We start from the raw sequence: 25,374 nt of genomic DNA on the forward strand, positions 1-25,374 counted from the left end.
GACAAATGGAATCATCCCCCAAAAGCCTTTCAGATTCGCTTCTTGGGATTTGGTAGCTATCAGTTCATGATTTGATGAAAATTACTCCAAATGAGACAGTTCTTCCTGATCAATGTTAGTAATTAATGACACTTGGAATCATCCTCCCAAATCCTTTGATAATTAACTCCTGGTGATTGTGAATAAATCGGTTCGTGAAAATTAGTAGGAAAGAGAAAATTCCTTCCTCACCCGTCTTCTGATGAATTTCCCATGGAATCATCCACCGGAAAAACAATTGCATTCTCTCTTGGTGCGTTGGAACAGATCGGTTTGTGCAAATTACTCAAAGAACGAAAATCATTCTTTACAAGCACCTCGTGGTAAAGACTCCGGCAATCCAGATTCTCTCCTCCTGAGTTTGTAGAGATTGGTTCATGAAAATTACTAAAAAATCAAACATTTATTACTGATCACTGCATATAATTAGTACCTCATGGAATCATCCTCCAAGACCTTTTAGATACTCTGCTGGTAACTTGGTAGAGATGGGTAGTGTAAATTGCTAAAAAGGAGACCTTCAATACGAATCAGATGTAGCCATTGATGTCTCATGCACGCTTCCTCGAAAAGCCATTCGGATTCTCTCCTGATCCTTTGGTAGAGATGGATTCATGAAAATTACAAAAATTCAACAGTAATTACTGATCACTGCTAGTCATTAACTCCCTCTGGCATGATCCTCCAAAATCCTTTCAGATTTGCTTCTGGTGATTTCTGGTGATAGGTCGAGTCTCGAAAATTCCGAAAAATAATCAATTCTCAACGGCTTCGTGGTAGTCATTCATTCCTCACATAATGAGCCTCCTTTGTACATTCCAATTCGCTCCTGTTAACTTGGAAGAAATCAGTTCCTGAAATAGACTCAAAATGAGAAATTCATCTTGGATGTGCGCGACAGATAAATTGGAGAAGAAATCTTCCTGAAAGACCCGAGGAGTCACTTCTCGTCCTATGGTACAGAGCAGTTCGTGAAAATTACTCCAGATGAGAAAGACATGCCTAATCTGGTATCCTGATCTATTTCTCATGGAAACATCCACCAAAACACAAGTCTTTTCTCTCTTCAGCATTTGGTGGCGATTGATCGTGAAAATTCCTAAAAATGAGAAAGTTACAACTGTTAAATGCAATAAATCAGTGACAAATGGAATCATCCCCCAAAAGCCTTTCAGATTCGCTTCTTGGGATTTGGTAGCTATCAGTTCATGATTTGATGAAAATTACTCCAAATGAGACAGTTCTTCCTGATCAATGTTAGTAATTAATGACACTTGGAATCATCCTCCCAAATCCTTTGATAATTAACTCCTGGTGATTGTGAATAAATCGGTTCGTGAAAATTAGTAGGAAAGAGAAAATTCCTTCCTCACCCGTCTTCTGATGAATTTCCCATGGAATCATCCACCGGAAAAACAATTGCATTCTCTCTTGGTGCGTTGGAACAGATCGGTTTGTGCAAATTACTCAAAGAACGAAAATCATTCTTTACAAGCACCTCGTGGTAAAGACTCCGGCAATCCAGATTCTCTCCTCCTGAGTTTGTAGAGCAAATTGGTTCATGAAAATTACTAAAAAATCAAACATTTATTACTGATCACTGCATATAATTAGTACCTCATGGAATCATCCTCCAAGACCTTTTAGATACTCTGCTGGTCACTTGGTAGAGATGGGTAGTGTAAATTGCTAAAAAGGAGACCTTCAATACGAATCAGATGTAGCCATTGATGTCTCATGCACGCTTCCTCGAAAAGCCATTCGGATTCTCTCCTGATCCTTTGGTAGAGATGGATTCATGAAAATTACAAAAATTCAACAGTAATTACTGATCACTGCTAGTCATTAACTCCATCTGGCATGATCCTCCAAAATCCTTTCAGATTTGCTTCTGGTGATTTCTGGTGATAGGTCGAGTCTCGAAAATTCCGAAAAATAATCAATTCTCAACGGCTTCGTGGTAGTCATTCATTCCTCACATAATGAGCCTCCTTTGTACATTCCAATTCGCTCCTGTTAACTTGGAAGAAATCAGTTCCTGAAATAGACTCAAAATGAGAAATTCATCTTGGATGTGCGCGACAGATAAATTGGAGAAGAAATCTTCCTGAAAGACCCGAGGAGTCACTTCTCGTCCTATGGTACAGAGCAGTTCGTGAAAATTACTCCAGATGAGAAAGACATGCCTAATCTGGTATCCTGATCTATTTCTCATGGAAACATCCACCAAAACACAAGTCTATTCTCTCTTCAGCATTTGGTGGCGATTGATCGTGAAAATTGCTAAAAATGAGAAAGTTACAACTGTTAAATGCAATAAATCAGTGACAAATGGAATCATCCCCCAAAAGCCTTTCAGATTCGCTTCTTGGGATTTGGTAGCTATCAGTTCATGATTTGATGAAAATTACTCCAAATGAGACAGTTCTTCCTGATCAATGTTAGTAATTAATGACACTTGGAATCATCCTCCCAAATCCTTTGATAATTAACTCCTGGTGATTGTGAATAAATCGGTTCGTGAAAATTAGTAGGAAAGAGAAAATTCCTTCCTCACCCATCTTCTGATGAATTTCCCATGGAATCATCCACCGGAAAAACAATTGCATTCTCTCTTGGTGCGTTGGAACAGATCGGTTTGTGCAAATTACTCAAAGAACGAAAATCATTCTTTACAAGCACCTCGTGGTAAAGACTCCGGCAATCCAGATTCTCTCCTCCTGAGTTTGTAGAGATTGGTTCATGAAAATTACTAAAAAATCAAACATTTATTACTGATCACTGCATATAATTAGTACCTCATGGAATCATCCTCCAAGACCTTTTAGATACTCTGCTGGTCACTTGGTAGAGATGGGTAGTGTAAATTGCTAAAAAGGAGACCTTCAATACGAATCAGATGTAGCCATTGATGTCTCATGCACGCTTCCTCGAAAAGCCATTCGGATTCTCTCCTGATCCTTTGGTAGAGATGGATTCATGAAAATTACAAAAATTCAACAGTAATTACTGATCACTGCTAGTCATTAACTCCATCTGGCATGATCCTCCAAAAACCTTTCAGATTTGCTTCTGGTGATTTCTGGTGATAGGTCGAGTCTCGAAAATTCCGAAAAATAATCAATTCTCAACGGCTTCGTGGTAGTCATTCATTCCTCACATAATGAGCCTCCTTTGTACATTCCAATTCGCTCCTGTTAACTTGGAAGAAATCAGTTCCTGAAATAGACTCAAAATGAGAAATTCATCTTGGATGTGCGCGACAGATAAATTGGAGAAGAAATCTTCCTGAAAGACCCGAGGAGTCACTTCTCGTCCTATGGTACAGAGCAGTTCGTGAAAATTACTCCAGATGAGAAAGACATGCCTAATCTGGTATCCTGATCTATTTCTCATGGAAACATCCACCAAAACACAAGTCTTTTCTCTCTTCAGCATTTGGTGGCGATTGATCGTGAAAATTCCTAAAAATGAGAAAGTTACAACTGTTAAATGCAATAAATCAGTGACAAATGGAATCATCCCCCAAAAGCCTTTCAGATTCGCTTCTTGGGATTTGGTAGCTATCAGTTCATGATTTGATGAAAATTACTCCAAATGAGACAGTTCTTCCTGATCAATGTTAGTAATTAATGACACTTGGAATCATCCTCCCAAATCCTTTGATAATTAACTCCTGGTGATTGTGAATAAATCGGTTCGTGAAAATTAGTAGGAAAGAGAAAATTCCTTCCTCACCCGTCTTCTGATGAATTTCCCATGGAATCATCCACCGGAAAAACAATTGCATTCTCTCTTGGTGCGTTGGAACAGATCGGTTTGTGCAAATTACTCAAAGAACGAAAATCATTCTTTACAAGCACCTCGTGGTAAAGACTCCGGCAATCCAGATTCTCTCCTCCTGAGTTTGTAGAGATTGGTTCATGAAAATTACTAAAAAATCAAACATTTATTACTGATCACTGCATATAATTAGTACCTCATGGAATCATCCTCCAAGACCTTTTAGATACTCTGCTGGTCACTTGGTAGAGATGGGTAGTGTAAATTGCTAAAAAGGAGACCTTCAATACGAATCAGATGTAGCCATTGATGTCTCATGCACGCTTCCTCGAAAAGCCATTCGGATTCTCTCCTGATCCTTTGGTAGAGATGGGTTCATGAAAATTACAAAAATTCAACAGTAATTACTGATCACTGCTAGTCATTAACTCCATCTGGCATGATCCTCCAAAATCCTTTCAGATTTGCTTCTGGTGATTTCTGGTGATAGGTCGAGTCTCGAAAATTCCGAAAAATAATCAATTCTCAACGGCTTCGTGGTAGTCATTCATTCCTCACATAATGAGCCTCCTTTGTACATTCCAATTCGCTCCTGTTGACTTGGAAGAAATCAGTTCCTGAAATAGACTCAAAATGAGAAATTCATCTTGGATGTGCGCGACAGATAAATTGGAGAAGAAATCTTCCTGAAAGACCCGAGGAGTCACTTCTCGTCCTATGGTACAGAGCAGTTCGTGAAAATTACTCCAGATGAGAAAGACATGCCTAATCTGGTATCCTGATCTATTTCTCATGGAAACATCCACCAAAACACAAGTCTATTCTCTCTTCAGCATTTGGTGGAGATTGATCGTGAAAATTGCTAAAAATGAGAAAGTTATAACTGTTAAATGCAATAAATCAGTGACAAATGGAATCATCCCCCAAAAGCCTTTCAGATTCGCTTCTTGGGATTTGGTAGCTATCAGTTCATGATTTGATGAAAATTACTCCAAATGAGACAGTTCTTCCTGATCAATGTTAGTAATTAATGACACTTGGAATCATCCTCCCAAATCCTTTGATAATTAACTCCTGGTGATTGTGAATAAATCGGTTCGTGAAAATTAGTAGGAAAGAGAAAATTCCTTCCTCACCCGTCTTCTGATGAATTTCCCATGGAATCATCCACCGGAAAAACAATTGCATTCTCTCTTGGTGCGTTGGAACAGATCGGTTTGTGCAAATTACTCAAAGAACGAAAATCATTCTTTACAAGCACCTCGTGGTAAAGACTCCGGCAATCCAGATTCTCTCCTCCTGAGTTTGTAGAGATTGGTTCATGAAAATTACTAAAAAATCAAACATTTATTACTGATCACTGCATATAATTAGTACCTCATGGAATCATCCTCCAAGACCTTTTAGATACTCTGCTGGTCACTTGGTAGAGATGGGTAGTGTAAATTGCTAAAAAGGAGACCTTCAATACGAATCAGATGTAGCCATTGATGTCTCATGCACGCTTCCTCGAAAAGCCATTCGGATTCTCTCCTGATCCTTTGGTAGAGATGGGTTCATGAAAATTACAAAAATTCAACAGTAATTACTGATCACTGCTAGTCATTAACTCCATCTGGCATGATCCTCCAAAATCCTTTCAGATTTGCTTCTGGTGATTTCTGGTGATAGGTCGAGTCTCGAAAATTCCGAAAAATAATCAATTCTCAACGGCTTCGTGGTAGTCATTCATTCCTCACATAATGAGCCTCCTTTGTACATTCCAATTCGCTCCTGTTGACTTGGAAGAAATCAGTTCCTGAAATAGACTCAAAATGAGAAATTCATCTTGGATGTGCGCGACAGATAAATTGGAGAAGAAATCTTCCTGAAAGACCCGAGGAGTCACTTCTCGTCCTATGGTACAGAGCAGTTCGTGAAAATTACTCCAGATGAGAAAGACATGCCTAATCTGGTATCCTGATCTATTTCTCATGGAAACATCCACCAAAACACAAGTCTATTCTCTCTTCAGCATTTGGTGGAGATTGATCGTGAAAATTGCTAAAAATGAGAAAGTTATAACTGTTAAATGCAATAAATCAGTGACAAATGGAATCATCCCCCAAAAGCCTTTCAGATTCGCTTCTTGGGATTTGGTAGCTATCAGTTCATGATTTGATGAAAATTACTCCAAATGAGACAGTTCTTCCTGATCAATGTTAGTAATTAATGACACTTGGAATCATCCTCCCAAATCCTTTGATAATTAACTCCTGGTGATTGTGAATAAATCGGTTCGTGAAAATTAGTAGGAAAGAGAAAATTCCTTCCTCACCCATCTTCTGATGAATTTCCCATGGAATCATCCACCGGAAAAACAATTGCATTCTCTCTTGGTGCGTTGGAACAGATCGGTTTGTGCAAATTACTCAAAGAACGAAAATCATTCTTTACAAGCACCTCGTGGTAAAGACTCCGGCAATCCAGATTCTCTCCTCCTGAGTTTGTAGAGATTGGTTCATGAAAATTACTAAAAAATCAAACATTTATTACTGATCACTGCATATAATTAGTACCTCATGGAATCATCCTCCAAGACCTTTTAGATACTCTGCTGGTCACTTGGTAGAGATGGGTAGTGTAAATTGCTAAAAAGGAGACCTTCAATACGAATCAGATGTAGCCATTGATGTCTCATGCACGCTTCCTCGAAAAGCCATTCGGATTCTCTCCTGATCCTTTGGTAGAGATGGGTTCATGAAAATTACAAAAATTCAACAGTAATTACTGATCACTGCTAGTCATTAACTCCATCTGGCATGATCCTCCCAAATCCTTTCAGATTTGCTTCTGGTGATTTCTGGTGATAGGTCGAGTCTCGAAAATTCCGAAAAATAATCAATTCTCAACGGCTTCGTGGTAGTCATTCATTCCTCACATAATGAGCCTGCTTTGTACATTCCAATTCGCTCCTGTTGACTTGGAAGAAATCAGTTCCTGAAAAATAGACTCAAAATGAGAAATTCATCTTGGATGTGCGCGACAGATAAATTGGAGAAGAAATCTTCCTGAAAGACCCGAGGAGTCACTTCTCGTCCTATGGTACAGAGCAGTTCGTGAAAATTACTCCAGATGAGAAAGACATGCCTAATCTGGTATCCTGATCTATTTCTCATGGAAACATCCACCAAAACACAAGTCTTTTCTCTCTTCAGCAGTTGGTGGCGATTGATCGTGAAAATTCCTAAAAATGAGAAAGTTACAACTGTTAAATGCAATAAATCAGTGACAAATGGAATCATCCCCCAAAAGCCTTTCAGATTCGCTTCTTGGGATTTGGTAGCTATCAGTTCATGATTTGATGAAAATTACTCCAAATGAGACAGTTCTTCCTGATCAATGTTAGTAATTAATGACACTTGGAATCATCCTCCCAAATCCTTTGATAATTAACTCCTGGTGATTGTGAATAAATCGGTTCGTGAAAATTAGTAGGAAAGAGAAAATTCCTTCCTCACCCGTCTTCTGATGAATTTCCCATGGAATCATCCACCGGAAAAACAATTGCATTCTCTCTTGGTGCGTTGGAACAGATCGGTTTGTGCAAATTACTCAAAGAACGAAAATCATTCTTTACAAGCACCTCGTGGTAAAGACTCCGGCAATCCAGATTCTCTCCTCCTGAGTTTGTAGAGATTGGTTCATGAAAATTACTAAAAAATCAAACATTTATTACTGATCACTGCATATAATTAGTACCTCATGGAATCATCCTCCAAGACCTTTTAGATACTCTGCTGGTCACTTGGTAGAGATGGGTAGTGTAAATTGCTAAAAAGGAGACCTTCAATACGAATCAGATGTAGCCATTGATGTCTCATGCACGCTTCCTCGAAAAGCCATTCGGATTCTCTCCTGATCCTTTGGTAGAGATGGGTTCATGAAAATTACAAAAATTCAACAGTAATTACTGATCACTGCTAGTCATTAACTCCATCTGGCATGATCCTCCAAAATCCTTTCAGATTTGCTTCTGGTGATTTCTGGTGATAGGTCGAGTCTCGAAAATTCCGAAAAATAATCAATTCTCAACGGCTTCGTGGTAGTCATTCATTCCTCACATAATGAGCCTCCTTTGTACATTCCAATTCGCTCCTGTTGACTTGGAAGAAATCAGTTCCTGAAATAGACTCAAAATGAGAAATTCATCTTGGATGTGCGCGACAGATAAATTGGAGAAGAAATCTTCCTGAAAGACCCGAGGAGTCACTTCTCGTCCTATGGTACAGAGCAGTTCGTGAAAATTACTCCAGATGAGAAAGACATGCCTAATCTGGTATCCTGATCTATTTCTCATGGAAACATCCACCAAAACACAAGTCTATTCTCTCTTCAGCATTTGGTGGCGATTGATCGTGAAAATTCCTAAAAATGAGAAAGTTACAACTGTTAAATGCAATAAATCAGTGACAAATGGAATCATCCCCCAAAAGCCTTTCAGATTCGCTTCTTGGGATTTGGTAGCTATCAGTTCATGATTTGATGAAAATTACTCCAAATGAGACAGTTCTTCCTGATCAATGTTAGTAATTAATGACACTTGGAATCATCCTCCCAAATCCTTTGATAATTAACTCCTGGTGATTGTGAATAAATCGGTTCGTGAAAATTAGTAGGAAAGAGAAAATTCCTTCCTCACCCGTCTTCTGATGAATTTCCCATGGAATCATCCACCGGAAAAACAATTGCATTCTCTCTTGGTGCGTTGGAACAGATCGGTTTGTGCAAATTACTCAAAGAACGAAAATCATTCTTTACAAGCACCTCGTGGTAAAGACTCCGGCAATCCAGATTCTCTCCTCCTGAGTTTGTAGACATTGGTTCATGAAAATTACTAAAAAATCAAACATTTATTACTGATCACTGCATATAATTAGTACCTCATGGAATCATCCTCCAAGACCTTTTAGATACTCTGCTGGTAACTTGGTAGAGATGGGTAGTGTAAATTGCTAAAAAGGAGACCTTCAATACGAATCAGATGTAGCCATTGATGTCTCATGCACGCTTCCTCGAAAAGCCATTCGGATTCTCTCCTGATCCTTTGGTAGAGATGGATTCATGAAAATTACAAAAATTCAACAGTAATTACTGATCACTGCTAGTCATTAACTCCATCTGGCATGATCCTCCAAAAACCTTTCAGATTTGCTTCTGGTGATTTCTGGTGATAGGTCGAGTCTCGAAAATTCCGAAAAATAATCAATTCTCAACGGCTTCGTGGTAGTCATTCATTCCTCACATAATGAGCCTCCTTTGTACATTCCAATTCGCTCCTGTTAACTTGGAAGAAATCAGTTCCTGAAATAGACTCAAAATGAGAAATTCATCTTGGATGTGCGCGACAGATAAATTGGAGAAGAAATCTTCCTGAAAGACCCGAGGAGTCACTTCTCGTCCTATGGTACAGAGCAGTTCGTGAAAATTACTCCAGATGAGAAAGACATGCCTAATCTGGTATCCTGATCTATTTCTCATGGAAACATCCACCAAAACACAAGTCTTTTCTCTCTTCAGCATTTGGTGGCGATTGATCGTGAAAATTCCTAAAAATGAGAAAGTTACAACTGTTAAATGCAATAAATCAGTGACAAATGGAATCATCCCCCAAAAGCCTTTCAGATTCGCTTCTTGGGATTTGGTAGCTATCAGTTCATGATTTGATGAAAATTACTCCAAATGAGACAGTTCTTCCTGATCAATGTTAGTAATTAATGACACTTGGAATCATCCTCCCAAATCCTTTGATAATTAACTCCTGGTGATTGTGAATAAATCGGTTCGTGAAAATTAGTAGGAAAGAGAAAATTCCTTCCTCACCCGTCTTCTGATGAATTTCCCATGGAATCATCCACCGGAAAAACAATTGCATTCTCTCTTGGTGCGTTGGAACAGATCGGTTTGTGCAAATTACTCAAAGAACGAAAATCATTCTTTACAAGCACCTCGTGGTAAAGACTCCGGCAATCCAGATTCTCTCCTCCTGAGTTTGTAGACATTGGTTCATGAAAATTACTAAAAAATCAAACATTTATTACTGATCACTGCATATAATTAGTACCTCATGGAATCATCCTCCAAGACCTTTTAGATACTCTGCTGGTCACTTGGTAGAGATGGGTAGTGTAAATTGCTAAAAAGGAGACCTTCAATACGAATCAGATGTAGCCATTGATGTCTCATGCACGCTTCCTCGAAAAGCCATTCGGATTCTCTCCTGATCCTTTGGTAGAGATGGGTTCATGAAAATTACAAAAATTCAACAGTAATTACTGATCACTGCTAGTCATTAACTCCATCTGGCATGATCCTCCAAAATCCTTTCAGATTTGCTTCTGGTGATTTCTGGTGATAGGTCGAGTCTCGAAAATTCCGAAAAATAATCAATTCTCAACGGCTTCGTGGTAGTCATTCATTCCTCACATAATGAGCCTCCTTTGTACATTCCAATTCGCTCCTGTTGACTTGGAAGAAATCAGTTCCTGAAATAGACTCAAAATGAGAAATTCATCTTGGATGTGCGCGACAGATAAATCGGAGAAGAAATCTTCCTGAAAGACCCGAGGAGTCACTTCTCGTCCTATGGTACAGAGCAGTTCGTGAAAATTACTCCAGATGAGAAAGACATGCCTAATCTGGTATCCTGATCTATTTCTCATGGAAACATCCACCAAAACACAAGTCTATTCTCTCTTCAGCATTTGGTGGAGATTGATCGTGAAAATTGCTAAAAATGAGAAAGTTATAACTGTTAAATGCAATAAATCAGTGACAAATGGAATCATCCCCCAAAAGCCTTTCAGATTCGCTTCTTGGGATTTGGTAGCTATCAGTTCATGATTTGATGAAAATTACTCCAAATGAGACAGTTCTTCCTGATCAATGTTAGTAATTAATGACACTTGGAATCATCCTCCCAAATCCTTTGATAATTAACTCCTGGTGATTGTGAATAAATCGGTTCGTGAAAATTAGTAGGAAAGAGAAAATTCCTTCCTCACCCGTCTTCTGATGAATTTCCCATGGAATCATCCACCGGAAAAACAATTGCATTCTCTCTTGGTGCGTTGGAACAGATCGGTTTGTGCAAATTACTCAAAGAACGAAAATCATTCTTTACAAGCACCTCGTGGTAAAGACTCCGGCAATCCAGATTCTCTCCTCCTGAGTTTGTAGAGATTGGTTCATGAAAATTACTAAAAAATCAAACATTTATTACTGATCACTGCATATAATTAGTACCTCATGGAATCATCCTCCAAGACCTTTTAGATACTCTGCTGGTCACTTGGTAGAGATGGGTAGTGTAAATTGCTAAAAAGGAGACCTTCAATACGAATCAGATGTAGCCATTGATGTCTCATGCACGCTTCCTCGAAAAGCCATTCGGATTCTCTCCTGATCCTTTGGTAGAGATGGGTTCATGAAAATTACAAAAATTCAACAGTAATTACTGATCACTGCTAGTCATTAACTCCATCTGGCATGATCCTCCCAAATCCTTTCAGATTTGCTTCTGGTGATTTCTGGTGATAGGTCGAGTCTCGAAAATTCCGAAAAATAATCAATTCTCAACGGCTTCGTGGTAGTCATTCATTCCTCACATAATGAGCCTCCTTTGTACATTCCAATTCGCTCCTGTTGACTTGGAAGAAATCAGTTCCTGAAAAATAGACTCAAAATGAGAAATTCATCTTGGATGTGCGCGACAGATAAATTGGAGAAGAAATCTTCCTGAAAGACCCGAGGAGTCACTTCTCGTCCTATGGTACAGAGCAGTTCGTGAAAATTACTCCAGATGAGAAAGACATGCCTAATCTGGTATCCTGATCTATTTCTCATGGAAACATCCACCAAAACACAAGTCTTTTCTCTCTTCAGCATTTGGTGGCGATTGATCGTGAAAATTCCTAAAAATGAGAAAGTTACAACTGTTAAATGCAATAAATCAGTGACAAATGGAATCATCCCCCAAAAGCCTTTCAGATTCGCTTCTTGGGATTTGGTAGCTATCAGTTCATGATTTGATGAAAATTACTCCAAATGAGACAGTTCTTCCTGATCAATGTTAGTAATTAATGACACTTGGAATCATCCTCCCAAATCCTTTGATAATTAACTCCTGGTGATTGTGAATAAATCGGTTCGTGAAAATTAGTAGGAAAGAGAAAATTCCTTCCTCACCCGTCTTCTGATGAATTTCCCATGGAATCATCCACCGGAAAAACAATTGCATTCTCTCTTGGTGCGTTGGAACAGATCGGTTTGTGCAAATTACTCAAAGAACGAAAATCATTCTTTACAAGCACCTCGTGGTAAAGACTCCGGCAATCCAGATTCTCTCCTCCTGAGTTTGTAGAGATTGGTTCATGAAAATTACTAAAAAATCAAACATTTATTACTGATCACTGCATATAATTAGTACCTCATGGAATCATCCTCCAAGACCTTTTAGATACTCTGCTGGTCACTTGGTAGAGATGGGTAGTGTAAATTGCTAAAAAGGAGACCTTCAATACGAATCAGATGTAGCCATTGATGTCTCATGCACGCTTCCTCGAAAAGCCATTCGGATTCTCTCCTGATCCTTTGGTAGAGATGGGTTCATGAAAATTACAAAAATTCAACAGTAATTACTGATCACTGCTAGTCATTAACTCCATCTGGCATGATCCTCCAAAATCCTTTCAGATTTGCTTCTGGTGATTTCTGGTGATAGGTCGAGTCTCGAAAATTCCGAAAAATAATCAATTCTCAACGGCTTCGTGGTAGTCATTCATTCCTCACATAATGAGCCTCCTTTGTACATTCCAATTCGCTCCTGTTGACTTGGAAGAAATCAGTTCCTGAAATAGACTCAAAATGAGAAATTCATCTTGGATGTGCGCGACAGATAAATTGGAGAAGAAATCTTCCTGAAAGACCCGAGGAGTCACTTCTCGTCCTATGGTACAGAGCAGTTCGTGAAAATTACTCCAGATGAGAAAGACATGCCTAATCTGGTATCCTGATCTATTTCTCATGGAAACATCCACCAAAACACAAGTCTATTCTCTCTTCAGCATTTGGTGGAGATTGATCGTGAAAATTGCTAAAAATGAGAAAGTTATAACTGTTAAATGCAATAAATCAGTGACAAATGGAATCATCCCCCAAAAGCCTTTCAGATTCGCTTCTTGGGATTTGGTAGCTATCAGTTCATGATTTGATGAAAATTACTCCAAATGAGACAGTTCTTCCTGATCAATGTTAGTAATTAATGACACTTGGAATCATCCTCCCAAATCCTTTGATAATTAACTCCTGGTGATTGTGAATAAATCGGTTCGTGAAAATTAGTAGGAAAGAGAAAATTCCTTCCTCACCCGTCTTCTGATGAATTTCCCATGGAATCATCCACCGGAAAAACAATTGCATTCTCTCTTGGTGCGTTGGAACAGATCGGTTTGTGCAAATTACTCAAAGAACGAAAATCATTCTTTACAAGCACCTCGTGGTAAAGACTCCGGCAATCCAGATTCTCTCCTCCTGAGTTTGTAGACATTGGTTCATGAAAATTACTAAAAAATCAAACATTTATTACTGATCACTGCATATAATTAGTACCTCATGGAATCATCCTCCAAGACCTTTTAGATACTCTGCTGGTCACTTGGTAGAGATGGGTAGTGTAAATTGCTAAAAAGGAGACCTTCAATACGAATCAGATGTAGCCATTGATGTCTCATGCACGCTTCCTCGAAAAGCCATTCGGATTCTCTCCTGATCCTTTGGTAGAGATGGGTTCATGAAAATTACAAAAATTCAACAGTAATTACTGATCACTGCTAGTCATTAACTCCATCTGGCATGATCCTCCAAAATCCTTTCAGATTTGCTTCTGGTGATTTCTGGTGATAGGTCGAGTCTCGAAAATTCCGAAAAATAATCAATTCTCAACGGCTTCGTGGTAGTCATTCATTCCTCACATAATGAGCCTCCTTTGTACATTCCAATTCGCTCCTGTTGACTTGGAAGAAATCAGTTCCTGAAATAGACTCAAAATGAGAAATTCATCTTGGATGTGCGCGACAGATAAATCGGAGAAGAAATCTTCCTGAAAGACCCGAGGAGTCACTTCTCGTCCTATGGTACAGAGCAGTTCGTGAAAATTACTCCAGATGAGAAAGACATGCCTAATCTGGTATCCTGATCTATTTCTCATGGAAACATCCACCAAAACACAAGTCTATTCTCTCTTCAGCATTTGGTGGAGATTGATCGTGAAAATTGCTAAAAATGAGAAAGTTATAACTGTTAAATGCAATAAATCAGTGACAAATGGAATCATCCCCCAAAAGCCTTTCAGATTCGCTTCTTGGGATTTGGTAGCTATCAGTTCATGATTTGATGAAAATTACTCCAAATGAGACAGTTCTTCCTGATCAATGTTAGTAATTAATGACACTTGGAATCATCCTCCCAAATCCTTTGATAATTAACTCCTGGTGATTGTGAATAAATCGGTTCGTGAAAATTAGTAGGAAAGAGAAAATTCCTTCCTCACCCGTCTTCTGATGAATTTCCCATGGAATCATCCACCGGAAAAACAATTGCATTCTCTCTTGGTGCGTTGGAACAGATCGGTTTGTGCAAATTACTCAAAGAACGAAAATCATTCTTTACAAGCACCTCGTGGTAAAGACTCCGGCAATCCAGATTCTCTCCTCCTGAGTTTGTAGAGATTGGTTCATGAAAATTACTAAAAAATCAAACATTTATTACTGATCACTGCATATAATTAGTACCTCATGGAATCATCCTCCAAGACCTTTTAGATACTCTGCTGGTCACTTGGTAGAGATGGGTAGTGTAAATTGCTAAAAAGGAGACCTTCAATACGAATCAGATGTAGCCATTGATGTCTCATGCACGCTTCCTCGAAAAGCCATTCGGATTCTCTCCTGATCCTTTGGTAGAGATGGGTTCATGAAAATTACAAAAATTCAACAGTAATTACTGATCACTGCTAGTCATTAACTCCATCTGGCATGATCCTCCCAAATCCTTTCAGATTTGCTTCTGGTGATTTCTGGTGATAGGTCGAGTCTCGAAAATTCCGAAAAATAATCAATTCTCAACGGCTTCGTGGTAGTCATTCATTCCTCACATAATGAGCCTCCTTTGTACATTCCAATTCGCTCCTGTTGACTTGGAAGAAATCAGTTCCTGAAAAATAGACTCAAAATGAGAAATTCATCTTGGATGTGCGCGACAGATAAATTGGAGAAGAAATCTTCCTGAAAGACCCGAGGAGTCACTTCTCGTCCTATGGTACAGAGCAGTTCGTGAAAATTACTCCAGATGAGAAAGACATGCCTAATCTGGTATCCTGATCTATTTCTCATGGAAACATCCACCAAAACACAAGTCTTTTCTCTCTTCAGCATTTGGTGGCGATTGATCGTGAAAATTCCTAAAATGAGAAAGTTACAACTGTTAAATGCAATAAATCAGTGACAAATGGAATCATCCCCCAAAAGCCTTTCAGATTCGCTTCTTGGGATTTGGTAGCTATCAGTTCATGATTTGATGAAAATTACTCCAAATGAGACAGTTCTTCCTGATCAATGTTAGTAATTAATGACACTTGGAATCATCCTCCCAAATCCTTTGATAATTAACTCCTGGTGATTGTGAATAAATCGGTTCGTGAAAATTAGTAGGAAAGAGAAAATTCCTTCCTCACCCGTCTTCTGATGAATTTCCCATGGAATCATCCACCGGAAAAACAATTGCATTCTCTCTTGGTGCGTTGGAACAGATCGGTTTGTGCAAATTACTCAAAGAACGAAAATCATTCTTTACAAGCACCTCGTGGTAAAGACTCCGGCAATCCAGATTCTCTCCTCCTGAGTTTGTAGAGATTGGTTCATGAAAATTACTAAAAAATCAAACATTTATTACTGATCACTGCATATAATTAGTACCTCATGGAATCATCCTCCAAGACCTTTTAGATACTCTGCTGGTCACTTGGTAGAGATGGGTAGTGTAAATTGCTAAAAAGGAGACCTTCAATACGAATCAGATGTAGCCATTGATGTCTCATGCACGCTTCCTCGAAAAGCCATTCGGATTCTCTCCTGATCCTTTGGTAGAGATGGGTTCATGAAAATTACAAAAATTCAACAGTAATTACTGATCACTGCTAGTCATTAACTCCATCTGGCATGATCCTCCAAAATCCTTTCAGATTTGCTTCTGGTGATTTCTGGTGATAGGTCGAGTCTCGAAAATTCCGAAAAATAATCAATTCTCAACGGCTTCGTGGTAGTCATTCATTCCTCACATAATGAGCCTCCTTTGTACATTCCAATTCGCTCCTGTTGACTTGGAAGAAATCAGTTCCTGAAATAGACTCAAAATGAGAAATTCATCTTGGATGTGCGCGACAGATAAATTGGAGAAGAAATCTTCCTGAAAGACCCGAGGAGTCACTTCTCGTCCTATGGTACAGAGCAGTTCGTGAAAATTACTCCAGATGAGAAAGACATGCCTAATCTGGTATCCTGATCTATTTCTCATGGAAACATCCACCAAAACACAAGTCTATTCTCTCTTCAGCATTTGGTGGAGATTGATCGTGAAAATTGCTAAAAATGAGAAAGTTATAACTGTTAAATGCAATAAATCAGTGACAAATGGAATCATCCCCCAAAAGCCTTTCAGATTCGCTTCTTGGGATTTGGTAGCTATCAGTTCATGATTTGATGAAAATTACTCCAAATGAGACAGTTCTTCCTGATCAATGTTAGTAATTAATGACACTTGGAATCATCCTCCCAAATCCTTTGATAATTAACTCCTGGTGATTGTGAATAAATCGGTTCGTGAAAATTAGTAGGAAAGAGAAAATTCCTTCCTCACCCGTCTTCTGATGAATTTCCCATGGAATCATCCACCGGAAAAACAATTGCATTCTCTCTTGGTGCGTTGGAACAGATCGGTTTGTGCAAATTACTCAAAGAACGAAAATCATTCTTTACAAGCACCTCGTGGTAAAGACTCCGGCAATCCAGATTCTCTCCTCCTGAGTTTGTAGACATTGGTTCATGAAAATTACTAAAAAATCAAACATTTATTACTGATCACTGCATATAATTAGTACCTCATGGAATCATCCTCCAAGACCTTTTAGATACTCTGCTGGTCACTTGGTAGAGATGGGTAGTGTAAATTGCTAAAAAGGAGACCTTCAATACGAATCAGATGTAGCCATTGATGTCTCATGCACGCTTCCTCGAAAAGCCATTCGGATTCTCTCCTGATCCTTTGGTAGAGATGGGTTCATGAAAATTACAAAAATTCAACAGTAATTACTGATCACTGCTAGTCATTAACTCCATCTGGCATGATCCTCCCAAATCCTTTCAGATTTGCTTCTGGTGATTTCTGGTGATAGGTCGAGTCTCGAAAATTCCGAAAAATAATCAATTCTCAACGGCTTCGTGGTAGTCATTCATTCCTCACATAATGAGCCTCCTTTGTACATTCCAATTCGCTCCTGTTGACTTGGAAGAAATCAGTTCCTGAAAAATAGACTCAAAATGAGAAATTCATCTTGGATGTGCGCGACAGATAAATTGGAGAAGAAATCTTCCTGAAAGACCCGAGGAGTCACTTCTCGTCCTATGGTACAGAGCAGTTCGTGAAAATTACTCCAGATGAGAAAGACATGCCTAATCTGGTATCCTGATCTATTTCTCATGGAAACATCCACCAAAACACAAGTCTTTTCTCTCTTCAGCATTTGGTGGAGATTGATCGTGAAAATTCCTAAAAATGAGAAAGTTACAACTGTTAAATGCAATAAATCAGTGACAAATGGAATCATCCCCCAAAAGCCTTTCAGATTCGCTTCTTGGGATTTGGTAGCTATCAGTTCATGATTTGATGAAAATTACTCCAAATGAGACAGTTCTTCCTGATCAATGTTAGTAATTAATGACACTTGGAATCATCCTCCCAAATCCTTTGATAATTAACTCCTGGTGATTGTGAATAAATCGGTTCGTGAAAATTAGTAGGAAAGAGAAAATTCCTTCCTCACCCGTCTTCTGATGAATTTCCCATGGAATCATCCACCGGAAAAACAATTGCATTCTCTCTTGGTGCGTTGGAACAGATCGGTTTGTGCAAATTACTCAAAGAACGAAAATCATTCTTTACAAGCACCTCGTGGTAAAGACTCCGGCAATCCAGATTCTCTCCTCCTGAGTTTGTAGACATTGGTTCATGAAAATTACTAAAAAATCAAACATTTATTACTGATCACTGCATATAATTAGTACCTCATGGAATCATCCTCCAAGACCTTTTAGATACTCTGCTGGTAACTTGGTAGAGATGGGTAGTGTAAATTGCTAAAAAGGAGACCTTCAATACGAATCAGATGTAGCCATTGATGTCTCATGCACGCTTCCTCGAAAAGCCATTCGGATTCTCTCCTGATCCTTTGGTAGAGATGGATTCATGAAAATTACAAAAATTCAACAGTAATTACTGATCACTGCTAGTCATTAACTCCATCTGGCATGATCCTCCAAAATCCTTTCAGATTTGCTTCTGGTGATTTCTGGTGATAGGTCGAGTCTCGAAAATTCCGAAAAATAATCAATTCTCAACGGCTTCGTGGTAGTCATTCATTCCTCACATAATGAGCCTCCTTTGTACATTCCAATTCGCTCCTGTTGACTTGGAAGAAATCAGTTCCTGAAATAGACTCAAAATGAGAAATTCATCTTGGATGTGCGCGACAGATAAATTGGAGAAGAAATCTTCCTGAAAGACCCGAGGAGTCACTTCTCGTCCTATGGTACAGAGCAGTTCGTGAAAATTACTCCAGATGAGAAAGACATGCCTAATCTGGTATCCTGATCTATTTCTCATGGAAACATCCACCAAAACACAAGTCTATTCTCTCTTCAGCATTTGGTGGAGATTGATCGTGAAAATTGCTAAAAATGAGAAAGTTATAACTGTTAAATGCAATAAATCAGTGACAAATGGAATCATCCCCCAAAAGCCTTTCAGATTCGCTTCTTGGGATTTGGTAGCTATCAGTTCATGATTTGATGAAAATTACTCCAAATGAGACAGTTCTTCCTGATCAATGTTAGTAATTAATGACACTTGGAATCATCCTCCCAAATCCTTTGATAATTAACTCCTGGTGATTGTGAATAAATCGGTTCGTGAAAATTAGTAGGAAAGAGAAAATTCCTTCCTCACCCGTCTTCTGATGAATTTCCCATGGAATCATCCACCGGAAAAACAATTGCATTCTCTCTTGGTGCGTTGGAACAGATCGGTTTGTGCAAATTACTCAAAGAACGAAAATCATTCTTTACAAGCACCTCGTGGTAAAGACTCCGGCAATCCAGATTCTCTCCTCCTGAGTTTGTAGAGATTGGTTCATGAAAATTACTAAAAAATCAAACATTTATTACTGATCACTGCATATAATTAGTACCTCATGGAATCATCCTCCAAGACCTTTTAGATACTCTGCTGGTCACTTGGTAGAGATGGGTAGTGTAAATTGCTAAAAAGGAGACCTTCAATACGAATCAGATGTAGCCATTGATGTCTCATGCACGCTTCCTCGAAAAGCCATTCGGATTCTCTCCTGATCCTTTGGTAGAGATGGGTTCATGAAAATTACAAAAATTCAACAGTAATTACTGATCACTGCTAGTCATTAACTCCATCTGGCATGATCCTCCCAAATCCTTTCAGATTTGCTTCTGGTGATTTCTGGTGATAGGTCGAGTCTCGAAAATTCCGAAAAATAATCAATTCTCAACGGCTTCGTGGTAGTCATTCATTCCTCACATAATGAGCCTCCTTTGTACATTCCAATTCGCTCCTGTTGACTTGGAAGAAATCAGTTCCTGAAAAATAGACTCAAAATGAGAAATTCATCTTGGATGTGCGCGACAGATAAATTGGAGAAGAAATCTTCCTGAAAGACCCGAGGAGTCACTTCTCGTCCTATGGTACAGAGCAGTTCGTGAAAATTACTCCAGATGAGAAAGACATGCCTAATCTGGTATCCTGATCTATTTCTCATGGAAACATCCACCAAAACACAAGTCTTTTCTCTCTTCAGCATTTGGTGGAGATTGATCGTGAAAATTCCTAAAAATGAGAAAGTTACAACTGTTAAATGCAATAAATCAGTGACAAATGGAATCATCCCCCAAAAGCCTTTCAGATTCGCTTCTTGGGATTTGGTAGCTATCAGTTCATGATTTGATGAAAATTACTCCAAATGAGACAGTTCTTCCTGATCAATGTTAGTAATTAATGACACTTGGAATCATCCTCCCAAATCCTTTGATAATTAACTCCTGGTGATTGTGAATAAATCGGTTCGTGAAAATTAGTAGGAAAGAGAAAATTCCTTCCTCACCCGTCTTCTGATGAATTTCCCATGGAATCATCCACCGGAAAAACAATTGCATTCTCTCTTGGTGCGTTGGAACAGATCGGTTTGTGCAAATTACTCAAAGAACGAAAATCATTCTTTACAAGCACCTCGTGGTAAAGACTCCGGCAATCCAGATTCTCTCCTCCTGAGTTTGTAGAGATTGGTTCATGAAAATTACTAAAAAATCAAACATTTATTACTGATCACTGCATATAATTAGTACCTCATGGAATCATCCTCCAAGACCTTTTAGATACTCTGCTGGTAACTTGGTAGAGATGGGTAGTGTAAATTGCTAAAAAGGAGACCTTCAATACGAATCAGATGTAGCCATTGATGTCTCATGCACGCTTCCTCGAAAAGCCATTCGGATTCTCTCCTGATCCTTTGGTAGAGATGGATTCATGAAAATTACAAAAATTCAACAGTAATTACTGATCACTGCTAGTCATTAACTCCCTCTGGCATGATCCTCCAAAATCCTTTCAGATTTGCTTCTGGTGATTTCTGGTGATAGGTCGAGTCTCGAAAATTCCGAAAAATAATCAATTCTCAACGGCTTCGTGGTAGTCATTCATTCCTCACATAATGAGCCTCCTTTGTACATTCCAATTCGCTCCTGTTAACTTGGAAGAAATCAGTTCCTGAAATAGACTCAAAATGAGAAATTCATCTTGGATGTGCGCGACAGATAAATTGGAGAAGAAATCTTCCTGAAAGACCCGAGGAGTCACTTCTCGTCCTATGGTACAGAGCAGTTCGTGAAAATTACTCCAGATGAGAAAGACATGCCTAATCTGGTATCCTGATCTATTTCTCATGGAAACATCCACCAAAACACAAGTCTTTTCTCTCTTCAGCATTTGGTGGCGATTGATCGTGAAAATTCCTAAAAATGAGAAAGTTACAACTGTTAAATGCAATAAATCAGTGACAAATGGAATCATCCCCCAAAAGCCTTTCAGATTCGCTTCTTGGGATTTGGTAGCTATCAGTTCATGATTTGATGAAAATTACTCCAAATGAGACAGTTCTTCCTGATCAATGTTAGTAATTAATGACACTTGGAATCATCCTCCCAAATCCTTTGATAATTAACTCCTGGTGATTGTGAATAAATCGGTTCGTGAAAATTAGTAGGAAAGAGAAAATTCCTTCCTCACCCGTCTTCTGATGAATTTCCCATGGAATCATCCACCGGAAAAACAATTGCATTCTCTCTTGGTGCGTTGGAACAGATCGGTTTGTGCAAATTACTCAAAGAACGAAAATCATTCTTTACAAGCACCTCGTGGTAAAGACTCCGGCAATCCAGATTCTCTCCTCCTGAGTTTGTAGAGCAAATTGGTTCATGAAAATTACTAAAAAATCAAACATTTATTACTGATCACTGCATATAATTAGTACCTCATGGAATCATCCTCCAAGACCTTTTAGATACTCTGCTGGTCACTTGGTAGAGATGGGTAGTGTAAATTGCTAAAAAGGAGACCTTCAATACGAATCAGATGTAGCCATTGATGTCTCATGCACGCTTCCTCGAAAAGCCATTCGGATTCTCTCCTGATCCTTTGGTAGAGATGGATTCATGAAAATTACAAAAATTCAACAGTAATTACTGATCACTGCTAGTCATTAACTCCATCTGGCATGATCCTCCAAAATCCTTTCAGATTTGCTTCTGGTGATTTCTGGTGATAGGTCGAGTCTCGAAAATTCCGAAAAATAATCAATTCTCAACGGCTTCGTGGTAGTCATTCATTCCTCACATAATGAGCCTCCTTTGTACATTCCAATTCGCTCCTGTTAACTTGGAAGAAATCAGTTCCTGAAATAGACTCAAAATGAGAAATTCATCTTGGATGTGCGCGACAGATAAATTGGAGAAGAAATCTTCCTGAAAGACCCGAGGAGTCACTTCTCGTCCTATGGTACAGAGCAGTTCGTGAAAATTACTCCAGATGAGAAAGACATGCCTAATCTGGTATCCTGATCTATTTCTCATGGAAACATCCACCAAAACACAAGTCTATTCTCTCTTCAGCATTTGGTGGCGATTGATCGTGAAAATTGCTAAAAATGAGAAAGTTATAACTGTTAAATGCAATAAATCAGTGACAAATGGAATCATCCCCCAAAAGCCTTTCAGATTCGCTTCTTGGGATTTGGTAGCTATCAGTTCATGATTTGATGAAAATTACTCCAAATGAGACAGTTCTTCCTGATCAATGTTAGTAATTAATGACACTTGGAATCATCCTCCCAAATCCTTTGATAATTAACTCCTGGTGATTGTGAATAAATCGGTTCGTGAAAATTAGTAGGAAAGAGAAAATTCCTTCCTCACCCATCTTCTGATGAATTTCCCATGGAATCATCCACCGGAAAAACAATTGCATTCTCTCTTGGTGCGTTGGAACAGATCGGTTTGTGCAAATTACTCAAAGAACGAAAATCATTCTTTACAAGCACCTCGTGGTAAAGACTCCGGCAATCCAGATTCTCTCCTCCTGAGTTTGTAGAGATTGGTTCATGAAAATTACTAAAAAATCAAACATTTATTACTGATCACTGCATATAATTAGTACCTCATGGAATCATCCTCCAAGACCTTTTAGATACTCTGCTGGTCACTTGGTAGAGATGGGTAGTGTAAATTGCTAAAAAGGAGACCTTCAATACGAATCAGATGTAGCCATTGATGTCTCATGCACGCTTCCTCGAAAAGCCATTCGGATTCTCTCCTGATCCTTTGGTAGAGATGGGTTCATGAAAATTACAAAAATTCAACAGTAATTACTGATCACTGCTAGTCATTAACTCCATCTGGCATGATCCTCCCAAATCCTTTCAGATTTGCTTCTGGTGATTTCTGGTGATAGGTCGAGTCTCGAAAATTCCGAAAAATAATCAATTCTCAACGGCTTCGTGGTAGTCATTCATTCCTCACATAATGAGCCTGCTTTGTACATTCCAATTCGCTCCTGTTGACTTGGAAGAAATCAGTTCCTGAAAAATAGACTCAAAATGAGAAATTCATCTTGGATGTGCGCGACAGATAAATTGGAGAAGAAATCTTCCTGAAAGACCCGAGGAGTCACTTCTCGTCCTATGGTACAGAGCAGTTCGTGAAAATTACTCCAGATGAGAAAGACATGCCTAATCTGGTATCCTGATCTATTTCTCATGGAAACATCCACCAAAACACAAGTCTTTTCTCTCTTCAGCAGTTGGTGGCGATTGATCGTGAAAATTCCTAAAAATGAGAAAGTTACAACTGTTAAATGCAATAAATCAGTGACAAATGGAATCATCCCCCAAAAGCCTTTCAGATTCGCTTCTTGGGATTTGGTAGCTATCAGTTCATGATTTGATGAAAATTACTCCAAATGAGACAGTTCTTCCTGATCAATGTTAGTAATTAATGACACTTGGAATCATCCTCCCAAATCCTTTGATAATTAACTCCTGGTGATTGTGAATAAATCGGTTCGTGAAAATTAGTAGGAAAGAGAAAATTCCTTCCTCACCCGTCTTCTGATGAATTTCCCATGGAATCATCCACCGGAAAAACAATTGCATTCTCTCTTGGTGCGTTGGAACAGATCGGTTTGTGCAAATTACTCAAAGAACGAAAATCATTCTTTACAAGCACCTCGTGGTAAAGACTCCGGCAATCCAGATTCTCTCCTCCTGAGTTTGTAGAGATTGGTTCATGAAAATTACTAAAAAATCAAACATTTATTACTGATCACTGCATATAATTAGTACCTCATGGAATCATCCTCCAAGACCTTTTAGATACTCTGCTGGTCACTTGGTAGAGATGGGTAGTGTAAATTGCTAAAAAGGAGACCTTCAATACGAATCAGATGTAGCCATTGATGTCTCATGCACGCTTCCTCGAAAAGCCATTCGGATTCTCTCCTGATCCTTTGGTAGAGATGGGTTCATGAAAATTACAAAAATTCAACAGTAATTACTGATCACTGCTAGTCATTAACTCCATCTGGCATGATCCTCCAAAATCCTTTCAGATTTGCTTCTGGTGATTTCTGGTGATAGGTCGAGTCTCGAAAATTCCGAAAAATAATCAATTCTCAACGGCTTCGTGGTAGTCATTCATTCCTCACATAATGAGCCTCCTTTGTACATTCCAATTCGCTCCTGTTGACTTGGAAGAAATCAGTTCCTGAAATAGACTCAAAATGAGAAATTCATCTTGGATGTGCGCGACAGATAAATTGGAGAAGAAATCTTCCTGAAAGACCCGAGGAGTCACTTCTCGTCCTATGGTACAGAGCAGTTCGTGAAAATTACTCCAGATGAGAAAGACATGCCTAATCTGGTATCCTGATCTATTTCTCATGGAAACATCCACCAAAACACAAGTCTATTCTCTCTTCAGCATTTGGTGGCGATTGATCGTGAAAATTCCTAAAAATGAGAAAGTTACAACTGTTAAATGCAATAAATCAGTGACAAATGGAATCATCCCCCAAAAGCCTTTCAGATTCGCTTCTTGGGATTTGGTAGCTATCAGTTCATGATTTGATGAAAATTACTCCAAATGAGACAGTTCTTCCTGATCAATGTTAGTAATTAATGACACTTGGAATCATCCTCCCAAATCCTTTGATAATTAACTCCTGGTGATTGTGAATAAATCGGTTCGTGAAAATTAGTAGGAAAGAGAAAATTCCTTCCTCACCCGTCTTCTGATGAATTTCCCATGGAATCATCCACCGGAAAAACAATTGCATTCTCTCTTGGTGCGTTGGAACAGATCGGTTTGTGCAAATTACTCAAAGAACGAAAATCATTCTTTACAAGCACCTCGTGGTAAAGACTCCGGCAATCCAGATTCTCTCCTCCTGAGTTTGTAGACATTGGTTCATGAAAATTACTAAAAAATCAAACATTTATTACTGATCACTGCATATAATTAGTACCTCATGGAATCATCCTCCAAGACCTTTTAGATACTCTGCTGGTCACTTGGTAGAGATGGGTAGTGTAAATTGCTAAAAAGGAGA

This window comes from Eretmochelys imbricata, chromosome 21 (assembly GCF_965152235.1).
Source record: "Eretmochelys imbricata isolate rEreImb1 chromosome 21, rEreImb1.hap1, whole genome shotgun sequence".
Classification (NCBI taxonomy): Eukaryota; Metazoa; Chordata; order Testudines; family Cheloniidae; genus Eretmochelys; species Eretmochelys imbricata.